Source organism: Diceros bicornis (genome assembly GCF_020826845.1).
Source record: "Diceros bicornis minor isolate mBicDic1 chromosome 12 unlocalized genomic scaffold, mDicBic1.mat.cur SUPER_12_unloc_1, whole genome shotgun sequence".
Taxonomy (NCBI): Eukaryota; Metazoa; Chordata; class Mammalia; order Perissodactyla; family Rhinocerotidae; genus Diceros; species Diceros bicornis.
In genome coordinates, this window is record NW_026690864.1 from 223990 (window position 1) to 237229 (window position 13240).

The 13240-nt window shown below is 41.1% G+C and overlaps 1 long non-coding RNA gene across 3 annotated transcripts in view; it reads right to left on the minus strand.

Moving 5' to 3' along the window:
* Positions 1-322: 322 nt before the first annotated feature.
* LOC131401606 (uncharacterized) overlaps positions 323-13240 on the minus strand; it is a 31115-nt gene continuing 18197 nt past the window's right edge. For all 3 annotated transcript variants that reach the window (XR_009217780.1, XR_009217779.1, XR_009217781.1), the window contains exon 4: positions 323-1895. This is a non-coding gene — a long non-coding RNA (uncharacterized LOC131401606). The remainder of the gene's footprint in view (positions 1896-13240) is intronic.

Sequence of the window (13240 nt, forward strand, 5' to 3'; positions counted from 1 at the left end):
TCCCTGCTCTCAGCACTGGCTCCATCAATCTCTCCTTGATCCTTCTGACAAACTGGTTTTCTGACCGCCCAGCTAAGGGCTTTCCTGGGGCTCCCCCGACCCTTGAGGGGCTCGCTTTCCTCACCAGCTTCACGCCCTGCTGTCCTGCTGTCTCCCCTCCCCCAGGACGCCCCCACTTCTTCACATTCCCCTATCTCCACCCTCTTCTGTCTTCTCCTAAATTCTTCTCATCTCCCGGTCCTTGTGTGGGTGAGGCTGGCTCTGTGGGCTCCTCCTGCTACCTCCCGGCCTGCAGTGGAGGCCTGCCCTCCCCCCACCTGGGCCTGCTGCCCGTGCCTCCCGGCAGGTCTGTCTCCCCTGCCAGCCCCTGTGAGGACCTGCGCCTGCGTCAGTTCAGTGTTTTCATCCAGATGCCACACAGCACCCGGCATGTTGTGCGTGCTCCAGAAACACATATTCACTCCCCAAAACCGATGAGATTGCACACTAACGCCCAGCCCCTGCAAGGACAGGCCTTAGCTTCTCCCTGTGCACGTCCTTCCAGGAGGAGGCCTCCTCTCCTCTTCTCTGGGGCCACCTGTTCGCTGAGCCTTGGAGTTCTGACTGCCATATCAGTGCTCACCCCTCTCTTCCTCCTGCTGCCTCCTGTCACACAGCCGGCACACATCTGGTGGGGCCTGGGCGTGACCTGGAAGCCTTTCTTCCCGTACATCAGGGCAGCAGTCACTAAGGCCTCGCCGTGCATCCCTTATTCCATCCTGCCCTTGACCTCTGCGCTCACCATTCCGTGGAGAGTGAGATCTCCGAGGAAGCCCCTAACGTTCTGACCCTATCAGGCCTCTGGGAAACGTGTGGCCCCACAGGGACCCTCCTTGCTCGGCTTCATGGTTCACCGCCCTTTCCTGACTCTGCTCTCCCCTCTCCAGCTCTCTCTTCTCATCTCTGAAACCGGCCCTCCTCTTGATGAGAATTGAGCACCTTCCAGCACTCTCAGGCCGGCCGACTTCTCCTCAGAACACCTGACAGGCCCAACCCCCTCACCCTGCCTGTGTCAGTGGCGACAGTGTCGTGCCCACTCTGGCTGTGCCGTGATCATGGACTCTGTTCTTAGGCTGTGTGTGTGTGAGAGACACGCCTTGGCGCATGTGTGTTGAGCACCATCACTGAACTTGTGTCATGTCTAAAATCAAGCTCCCCGTGCGTCTTCCCAGCCCTCAGAGAAGCCCAGCACGCATCTGTCCTCACCGTCCATGGAACACTCTTCTTCCTGGCCGGAAACCACTGCACATCTTCACCTCTCCTCCTCAGGATCTCTGCCTAATTGGTCCCATAAACCTTCCAGTTTGTTCTTGGAAATGACTCTGGGTCTGCTTCTTTCACCTCCAGTGGCCTTTCCACCACTGTGACACCACGACCTTGGTTCAGACTCAACATTCTCACCACTCGTGCCGCACGCTCTGACAGGTGACTTCCTGTCAGCGGTGTTCTCGTCCTGCGACTTCCCGTGGACGGACGTGGATTTCTATGCACTGCAGTCGGCAGAGTCTTCTGACCGAACAGAGTCTGCCACCTGCCCGGGTCACAAGCTCTCGGTGTCAGTCACCACGCGCTCCTCCATGCCTGCCTCCACGGGGCCTCCCCTCTGAACTGCCCTTCCTTCTGTAATCCTGCAATGACTGACTGTCAGATACTCCACGTGAATACACGGGGACGTCACTGGTGTTTCTTTCAACACCCAGCACGAGAGGCTCAATCCTCGATGAATGAAATGTTCCCCACTCCTGTGTCATGGACCCTTAGAGTCTAACATACTCCAGAGGAAGAGTGTGCTCTCAGTCCTCCCCAACACTCTAGTCCTTGTGACATCATGGGAACAGCAGGGTTAAAATGTTTTCCTGGAAAGAAAAGAGCCATATGTAAATAGTTCTTGCCTAAAAGCAGATCTTTCTCCTTGAATGATCACGTTCAACAAATCGGGCAGTAGGAGGCCCTATCGTGTCTTGCAAAAAACATTAAAACATTGTTTTATGGCAGTGAATAAGAATTCATTTAACTGGTTCTTGAGATTTCAAATAAAGGTCTAATTAACATCGAGAATTTCATTTTACTTTACACTAAAATGAGCAATCATTGGTTTTTAGGGTTTTTTTTTGAATTTGACACAGATTTACTCTCACCATGTCTGAGTATATTGAAGAGGTGTTGGGGAGAAAGAGTAAGGATAATGGGCACATGCCTGATCTTTATTCCACTGAACAGGCATCCCCAGGCATCAGCTGCTTGTGAGGCAGCAGGGGGTGTGTTAAATCTGAGGCTGCATGTGTCTGTTCACAGGGCCCTCGCTGCACTGGGATGAAGTACATGAAACGGACTCTAGGAGAAGAGGAAACGTCTTGGACTTTTATAAACCTTAGAACACGTCTGTTTTGCTCCAAGGCATCTGAACATCTGGGCAGCCGTTTCTCAATGGATTAGTCTGGACAATGTCTTTCAAACACCCTGAGTGGCAGAGTTCTGCCTGAGGGGCAGACGGCAGCTGAAGGGCAGGTGCTCCACACACCCGTCACTCGAGCTAGGGGTATGTGAGAAAATGCATCCCCTTTCATGTGTGGATAAATAGTTCCATTCCTTTGATTTCTTTTGTACTCTCTGGGGCCTACGGCATTGTGATAGCGTGAACATTCAACTCTCGCTGACCAAGTCTCAAGATGATGTGCTCACTCCTGATCGTCATTTCGCCAAGCTCCACTCTGTTGCTAATGATCTCAGAGAGTTTTCTGAAGATGAACTGCATTTTCCTTCAGTGTAAGATTATGCAGTATAAATACAAAGACACAGACCATGCAGCATCAGAGTCTGCAAAAGTGCATGTGAAATGTGCTGGTTGAGATATTGAAAGTGCAGCTGAGAGATGAGAAACAGGAAAAGACACAGCTGTGGAGTGTGGGTGTCCATGTGGGTCAAGTATGTGAGTAAGAGAGTTGAGGTGGAAGACAACAGGGACTGATGTGGAATTAGTCACTATGGAAACTCATGACCTGTCTTAAGAGGCAGCCTCTACTTGCTTCCAGCCAGTTGGTCATTGTCACTATGGGACAAGAGTGTAAAATCTTCTGATTTCTAATAGGAGCATGAAATGTGTATTTTACATAAAAGACCTGATTTCCAAAACCTTATTTAGACAAAACAACCTATGATTCACCAAAGATGGCCCCCAGTGTGCCAGTTTGCAATTTCTTGTCTAGAGCACTTGTTTTTAAACATTTTTCAAAGGCAGAGTCTACTTTTCAAATGGAGTCATGCGTGAAACTCTAAAATAAAAACTGACAGAAATACTTTTCCATTGCTATAAAATTATTTTGTTTGTTTAACTTTCTCATATTTATTTGCTATAATTTAGAAAATGGTGGCTCTGTTTTGATAGACATTTAAAAGTTGAAATTCTGGAGAATAGATTGCTGTGGCTGTTTTACATAGCCTCAGGATCCAAGTTATCGCTATATTTTGTTTTGGTGACACTATAACAAAAAAGTTCTGATTTACACAGAATCAGAAATATAGTTGCAAATAGTGATTTTTAAAGCATGCCTTACAATCCTGGGATACGTCCAAATTAAACTAGATCTGGGGCTTTAAAGAGGGGTCATAGGAAATCCTCACTTCCAAGATAAATTGCATAGCAAAACGTAACCACTTCTTCTCTCCTTACCACAAAAATAAAAGTCAGCCAAGTAGAACCCAAAACTCACCATAAGCACCAAAACTATCTATATCCCAACCCTGTCATGACTCATGGTTTACGGCAGAAAGAACATGCATCTAGCTAACACAACTCTCTCTGGAAGTGAATAAGTCACCGTTACTGGGTATTCCCACTGAGCTACCTTCCTGGAGAAGATGTGCACAGACCTGGGTTCTTAGTAAATGAAGCTGCAGAGGTCTGATCTTCATAGTGAATGACATATTCACAGATATACAGGGATGAAAGGAAATTTTCATTTAGGTTGTGAACAAAACTGAGGTCATTTGCTCAGAAGCAAAATAACGTGCTAGCATATCACGAGGAGCTGGTTTTTTAAAAAAAAGGAAAAGAAAATGAAGATTTGGGCAGAGGGCGTGTCTGGATACTCAACAGTGATTCCACTAAGCCTCACTACTTCTCAGCTGGAGACGACTGTCAGTTACCGACCGCAATGGGAGTGTGAAGAGCGTATTGTTTGAGGGAGTTTGGCTCGTGATAGTCATGAAGAAGTGTCAAAAATCTCTATGCTTTTATGTATTTGGCCCATGACACAGATTTGAAAATAAAAAAAATAAAATAGGCTAACCATTTTCATTTGTAGTCACATGTCGCTGTTTAAAGAAATGGCTACATGCTCTTCTTTAATCAAACAGAATGAGACCCATCAACAGTCCATTATTCCAGAGGAAAACCAAAGAATAAACTACCATCCATGTCGATATGGATCCAGTCTTGGGATATGACCCTGAAGAAGACAGTCAAGATTGGGCTGGATTTTAGCCATACCCTGTGGAAAGTGTGGGGAGTGGTTGAGAGCATTATGAGTGACCCATCCAAAGGGAGGAAAGTAGGTGCTCCACAGGGGCATGGTTTTTTAATTTGCATTTGGGTCCCACAGCCAGCAGGATGGCTTTCCTGCTGGGTGGACTCCTAGCTCTTCTCACCTATTGGGAGGACACTTGGGAAGAGTCAGCGGTAGAGCTGACATTGGCTGGTGATGGTCAATTGCCTCCTTGACGACCAGATGCTAGAATCAGCCAAGCGTTTTTTGAGGCCCCTTTTTCAAATCATGATAGAGACTGCTTTGTTCTGGGCAGGGGCAAATGTTTCCAGTCAGATTGAAGTCGTTTCAGGTTTATTTCAACTGCAAAGAGTATAGTTGGGGAAAGCTGACAAAGACGCCCCTGCACACCGGCCAACGTCAATACTTGATATGATACAATGTTTGAAAGAAAGAAGAAACTCATCCTCTTAGGGTCTCCTGGTGAGGCTTCCTCGGAGGCAACAGTAAATTGATGGAGATGTTCTAGCCCTGCCCCTTCTGCTGTCTCCACCCAAATCCTCAAGGCTCCTCCTGCACAGCGCAGGCCCCTAACAAGGAAATGAGGTTGGGATTCCTGGGACTCTCGTGGTCAAGGCCGATGGCTATGTGGGACTGCTCACCCGAGACATCCACTCACTCTGTCCCTGTCAGTCTGGGTACCAGGTTTGCCTGTTGGTAAGAGCAGATCCTGGAAGCTGCTGGTCTCGCTTCCTCTCTTGTCCCAACAGCCATACCTGACACATGGTTACAATGGCGAGACAGAGCGAGAGAGAGGTGGTAAACCTAATCGTTATTCTGCGGGCTATGGATCCAGCAAACGTCTGGTGAAACGAGAAGAACTGAGGGACAAATAACAGTTTGTGACATAATGGTATCTTTTATTTGAATTCATATTGTAGTTTTTTATTTCCGTAAATATAGAAGTTTCTTCCTAAACTTTTTTCTTTTCTGTTTTTTCCCTATAACATTATTCGTCATTTAATCAGTAAACAACATAAACTTCTACATTCTTTACAAGGAAGAGATTATCTGGGTCACGACTTTGCGATGAGCCTGGCTTCCACTTTATTCCCTAGTTCTAGTATCTGAAATCTTCCATCTCTGTGACCACATTTTCTATTTTTTCGTCTCCTGCCTCGGTAACCTATTTAATCTCTGGTGCCCTGAGAACGATGATCAGCTGTGCTCTCATCAGCACAGAGGTTCCTTTTGTTAACATGTTGTTAAACTTACTACTTCTGTTTGCCAGCATGTTATAGCCTCATAAGGATGTTTCCACCATAGTCCTTCTGCCTTTCTACTCTTCCTCTTTTCCTTTCTTTCTCTTTCTGTCTCTTCGTTCAACATTTTTCTCCTTTCTTTTCTGCATTTTCTCTCTACTCTTTCTCATACTCTCTTAAAACTCTCTTCTACATTCTCTTCCTCAATTCATTCCATTTTTTTCTCCTTCCCTGTAATTTTAAGACAACATTGTAGTTAAAGTGTGAAGAACTTCATTTAGGGGCCAGTCCCCTGGCTTAGCGGTTAAGTTTCCGTGCTCCGCTACTGGCCGCCTGGGTTCGGATCCTAGGTGTGCACCAACGCACCGCTTGTCCGGCCATGGTGAGGCAGCGTCCCACATACAGCAACTAGAGGGATATGCAACTATGACGTATAACTATCTACTGGGGCTTTGGGGAGAAAAGGTGGGGGAAAAAAAAAGGAGGAGGATTGGCAATAGATGTTATCTCAGGGCCAGTCTTCCTCAGCAAACAGAGGAGGATTGGCGTGGATGTTAGCTCAGGGCTGATCTTCCTCACACACACACACACAAAAGAACTTCATTTATAACAGCCTGCCTGACGTCTCCCAGGAGCTCTCACATCATCTATCAATCAACTGCCTGTGGATACAGATGTTCAGGCAACCAACTTTCCCTCTCCAATCTTCGACCCTTCCTTCCTCATGTTGGGCCCTCGGAGATCACAGCAGCTGGTATTAATGCCTCAGGGAAGAATACTTCCATTATGATCAGTCTAGCAACTCTACTCACAAAGGGACATTTAAGGATATTGTTAGACATAGCATGACCTACCTAGAAAACCTCTGTGTCACTTCATATCACTGTTGAATCAGTGACAAGGTCATGCTTTCAGAGTTTCCAGTTTCCATCTTGAATTCTTTTTCAATTAGAGGAACAAAACTAGCCCATTGCTATTTTCCTAGCCTCCCATATATGCTACATACTTCCTCAAACATTACTGATAATAGTTGTGAAATCATATTTTTAATTTCAATAAGTATTCTCAAACATGATTAGTGGCTCTGCAGATTTAACTCTCTTTAAACAACTATTTATGGCATATCTCTCCATTTATTTAGGTCTGTTTCAATTTCTCTCAACAAAGATTTTTAGTCTTCAGTTTATAAAACTGCATATTTTTTTGCTAGATTTTTACTAGGTACTTGAATTATATAGTGCCATGGTAATGTTTTGTTACAGTATATAGAAATGCAATTAATTTCTGCAAATTGGCCTTGTATTCTGCAACTTTGCTAAGTTCACTTACTAGTTCAATGTTTCTGTAGGATCCCGTGGGTTTAGGATGTATACCACACCATTAAATGTGATATTTTCTGTACAATATTTTCTAAATGCACTTTTTGAGATAGAGGAAATTCACTTCTATTTCTTGTTTGCTGAGGGTTTTTACTATGAATGGACATTAAATTTTGTCAAATGCTTTGTCTTCGTCTATTAAGATGATCATATGATGTTTTTCCTCAATTATGGGAAAATGTGGCAATTAACATTGCTTGCTTTCCAAATTTTAAACCAACTTAGCCATGTTGTTAATATATTGTTGAATTTGATTTGATAACTTGGTTAAGAATTTTTGCATCTATGTTCGTGAAGAATATTGGTCTTTTTTCTTTAGCTATCTTTCTTAGCTTTTGATATCAGGGATATGCTGGCTTCATAAAACAAATTGCATCCTGTTCTCTTCTCCTCTATTTTTCAAAAGAGTTTATGTTAAAATGGTGTTATTTCCCTCGTATATGTTTGACAGATTTCACTTAGTGAAGTCATCCAAACCTGGAGTTATATTCATGGAAAGGTTTTTGATTAAACATACAATATCTTTAGTAGATATGGCCTAATTAAATTGTATGCTTTTATGTCAATCTTGAAAACGCAGGTCTTTCAAGAAATGTATTCCTTTCCCTTAAGTTGTCAAATTTATGCTAACAAGTTCTTCACAATATCCCATTATTAACCTTTTATTTTCTGTAGTAATGCCTCCTCTTCTGTTACTGATATTAGTAGTTTGCAATTTCTCTTTTGTCTTGGCCAGTTTTACTAGGAGTTTATTAATTTTTCATACTTTTTGATTTTCCTATTATTTATACATTTTCTATTCTATTGAGTTATTCTCTTTATTTTATAATTTGCTTTCTTTTAAATATTCTGAATTTAATTTGTTCTTTTTTTTCCTAGCTTCTTAAGTTGAAGCAAAAATCAATGATATTACAACTTTCTTTTTCCCTAATATAATTATTTAAACCTATAAATTTCCCTCTATGTACTGCATTTGGTACATCCCACAAATTTCAATATCCTATGTTTTCATTACATTTTAATTAAAAATATATTCTAATATCTATTTTATTTTCTTCCTTGCCCATTTTTATTCTGAATAATTTTGTTTAATTTCTAAATATTTGAGAAATTTTGAGATATCTTATTTTTATTATTTCCTAATTTAATTCTGTTGTAGACAATTTTTTTTCTTAATTGTTTCAGTCTTTCAAATTTACTGAGATTTATTTTATGGTTAAAAATATAATTTATCCTTGTAAATTTTCATGTGCACCTGGAAGAAATATATTTTCTGCATTCGAGTCTAGTGTTCTAGAAATATAAGTAGTTTAAGTTGGTTCATGCTGTTGTTCCAACCTTTTATATATTTTCTAATATTTGAATTTATTTAAAATAGTGTTCATTTCCTGATATAAATTGGACTTAAGTCTCATACTATGTAATTTTCTTTATTTTTTCAGTAAATTATTGTTATGTATGATAAAAAAAATAGAAGCATACTATAAGTTGAACAGATGCCTTCTCTATATTATTTATCATTTATTACCACAATAGTAATATTTAAAGGACTTCACTTCTGCAAATGTCATATTTCTTATCTGCCTCATCATTTTCACATTTTCTACTTGATCAGTGCATAAACACGCTTTACTGTCCCCCATTTTAAAGAAAGCAAACAAACAAACAAAAAAACTTCCCAACTCTTGTCCCCTCCAACAAGAACCCGAATTTTCTTCTCTCCTTCTCAGCACTCTTCCTTCAAGGAAAGGACTAAACTTGCCATGTCCCATTCTCATCTTCCATTCTCCTTTCAATTCATTCCAATTTACTTTCTTTCCAATAACCCACTAAAGAGCCATTATGAAGGCCATGTATTTTTTTTTTTCATCTTTTTAATACAACTTTTAATAATCTGATTGATTGTGAAATGCAGTGTTCAATTCTACAAATAGTAGAAGAAATAGCAAGATACATGAGACTGTTATACATAAAAAGTTTTCTTACAAAACATATGCAAACAGCTTTGAAAAAAAGACTGAAGGCATCATCCTTGATAATTTTCTTCTATATTAAAAAAATCTCATAACTAATGTTATTTTTAATTTTTCTTTTAAAAAATTAGATTTAGGTACAATTTGCTGATGTCTTTTCTATATACTTCTTTTACATGAACTTTTACTAGTATTTGATAATTTTGACCACTTGAAACATCTCTTCCTCTATGTTTTCAATATGCCACACTCTCCTAGTTTTTAACCTTCTCTTCTTAACTTCTAAATTTTTAGAATATAAAGTCTTGTCCTAGTTCCTTTTCGTTTTTACTAATTGATCCCAACTATTTCCATGGCTCTATATATCATCTCTATGCTTATAATTTTGGATTTGTATCTCCAGCCTGGCCTTTTCTCCTGAGCTTTAAAATGGAGTATCCAACTGCCTATTCCAAGAGTCCGTGTGTATCATAAGGGACAGCTCAACTTTAGCTAGGCCCAAACCAAAAATGTGATTCAACCTTTCTTAACACCTCATTCTTAAATCTACTCACTGTTCTTTCAAGCTTTCCTCACCTCAGTTACTTGGGACAAAAATTTGGAGCTCAATTTATTCCTTTTTTTCCTCATTTTCCTGCCGTCTGGTAGCCATACTGTCTTTCAAAATTACCAGTCTGATCATGTTACTCTCTGCTGAAAATTTTTTAGTGATTTCCCATTTCATGTGAGGTATAAATCATGTGTACCCTGGTCTCTAATGCTCTATGTGATGTGCTCTCCTTCTGCTCAGATTTCACCCCCTCCTCTCTTCCTCTTTATTCTCCAGGCTCCAGATGCACAGCCGTTCTTTATGTCCCCCAAATACTCTAAATGCAATCTCATCTCAGCACATTTGCAGGAGTTAATCTCTCTTCTTGGGATGATCTGCCTTCAGATCTTCTTAGAGCTGCCTCTTCATTGTTTGATTGTTTACACCAAAGTTACCTTCTCAGAGTCCCAGACTCACCCCATACCCCACCCTGGCTCTCTTCCACATCCCCTTTATTTATTTCCTTCATGGTACCTGAGTACCTGGCTTTACTGTCCATCTTCTTCCACTACAGTAAGTTGTTTCCTACTGATCACTCAGTTTAGATGTGTCTCTGACACTTAGAAAATTCTCAGATGATATTTTATCAATAGAACTTCCGCCTTCACAAAATGGAGAGAAATGAGCATGGCTTTTAGGGTTAGATAGTCTACCCGGAGCTTGACCTTAACTTACTGTGACCTGAGTGAGTGACAGAACCTCTAAGGCTAAGATTCTTCGTCTAATATAAGAATAATAGCATCTACTCAATATGGTCATTCTGAGGTTTAATGAAATAAAATGTGTGTTTCACTAGCAGGTAGTAATTATCCAAAAAAGTTAGCCAGAGAAACTATTTTTGTTGTTCTTAGTAGTATTTACAACACTAGGTTCAATATGGACTTTACTCTTTGTTTTATAAATTCATTTGACTAACACATAAGAGAGTATCTACTAATTTATCAAACATTATTTGGGGACCAAGATGTGTGAAGATAAAGGATCTCACAGTCTTCTAAGTAAGACATGGGTAATATGAGTCATATATAAATATTCTACTAATACACACTCTATGATACACATTTGTGCATATATTATATATCTAGCCATATATAGACTATTTAATAGATTACACATACAAAATGTAACTGCAATACTAAATGGCAAGTCCTGTATAAGCACAATAGTAGCACAAGGCGAAAGTGATGTATTTCACTTAATGTCTTCCAGTAGCATAACAAGTGTACTTTTGTCATTGTTTTAGTCATCTCCCTTTTTTTAAGGAATGTATTTAGAATCTGAGCTCGTCAAAAAGATTCTGTAAAAGTGACATCAGCGTCATGGCGGAGCGAGCTTTCCCGTAAACTCTTCCCCTGATAAGATACAACAAAAGGAACAGTCACAGACCAACAACGGAATGCTAGACAGTGAAAAGCAGGATCGGGAAGATCCACACTGCCGCACATCTGAGAGTGGAACGTGCTGGGCCCCTGGAGGAAGTGGGGAGAGGTAAGGAGAACTTTTCTCCCTCCCCATCAGACCAGCGATCCTGGTCTGCTCGGCTCCCAGAGAGGGGGGAGGGGCGGCCCTCTGCAGGGAAACCATAGCTCTTTGGGCTCTCTCAGCCAGTGGCAAACTCCCACACAGAGGACTCAGAATTGCTACAGGGTACCATCAATATCTGAGCACCCCAGAGAGCGGATAACGAGGGGCGAATGAGAAGCCCCCCACGCCAGGGGCCCAGCGGGCAAAAGAGAGAGCACCCCCCTTCCCGCAAACCGGACCCTGCAGCTCAGCCGACCAAACCAGACCAAGTGACCTGTGGATCGAGGATGGCAGTGAACAGCCAGGGCAGAGGACAGGGGCCTCAGATTAAACAGCCCTTTACCCCCACACAGTGGCGGCGGGTGGAAATTACAACAGGGGATTTCCAGGATGAGGAAAAACAAAGCCAACGCAGGAACCGCAATGCAAAGATACATGAAATCCCCAGACCAGAAGGAAAATGACAAGCACCCAGAAACCAATCCTGAAGACAGAGAAATCCATAACCTAAATGACAGAGATTTCAAAATAGCTATCATAAAAACACTCAACAAAATACGAGACAACACAGACAAACAATTCAATGAGATTAGGAGTTTCTTCACAAAAGAGATTGAAATCATAAACAAAAACCAATCAGTGCTGATGGAGATGAAGAACACAATGGAGGAGATAAAGGAGAATCTGGAGTCTTTAAAGAACAGAGCTGACAATATGGAGGAAAGAATTAGCATTTTAGAGGATAGCAATACAGATATGCTCCAGATAGAAGAGGAGAGAGAACTAAGACTAAAAAGAAATGAAGAAAGTCTCCGAGAAATATCTGACTCTATTAGGAAATGTAACATAAGAATTATAGGTATTCCTGAGGGAGAAGAGAGGGAAAGAGGAACAGAGAGCCTATTCAAGGAAATAATAGCTGAGAATTTCCCAAATCTGGGGAAGGAGCAGGAAATACCAGTAAGCGAAGCCAACAGGTCACCTAAACATGTCAACAGGCAAAGGCCCACACTATAACACCTAGTGGTAAGGCTAGCCAGAGTCAATGACAAAGAAACAATATTAAGGGCAGCTAGAGAAAAACAAAAAATAACGTACAAAGGAACTCCCATCAGGGTCTCAGCGGATTTCTCAACAGAAATTTTACAGGCTAGGAGAGACGGGAATGATATAGTCAAAATACTGAAAGACAAAAACTTTCAGCCAAGAATACTCTATCCAGCAAAAATATCCTTCAAATATGATGAAGAAGTAGTAACTCTCCCAGATAAACATAAACAAAAGCTAAGGTAGTTCATGGCCATGAGACCCCCACTACAAGAAATACTCAAGAAGGCCCTCCGGCCTGAAAAAAAGAAGAGAAAGGGAATACAAAGCTTGGAGCAAGGAGAAAAATAGGTAGATAAACTCAGAAAAATAGTAGATCTTTACCAGAATAGGTTAGCAACCACTTAAAAACCAAAATCAGTGATCAAAGGAAGTTATTCAACAAAAATAAATTTAACCTCATCACTGAAAATACATAGCCACAACACAAGATAGAATAAGGTATAACAAGAACGACTTAGAAGGGGAAGAGGAAAGTGATTGAATTGACTTAGTATAAGGAAATAGAAGGCCATCAGATAATGGACTATCTCATACACAACATTTTTTACACAAACCTCAAGGTAACCACTAAACAATAATCAAAACAAAATCACATATGATAATCAAAGAGAAAACTAGAAGAGACATGAGACAGAACAACCAAACTGAATTGGCAGTCCAAAACAAATGGGACAAGAAACAAAGGAAATGCAAAAGAACCAGAAAATAAGTGACAAAACAGTAACATTAAGCTCTCATATATCAATAATTACCATAATGGAAAGGATTGAACTCTCCAATCAAAAGATACAGAGTGGCAGGATGGATTAAAAAGCAGGACCCAACAATATGCTGCCTCCAGGAAACACATCTCAGCTCTAAAGACAAGCACAGGCTCAGA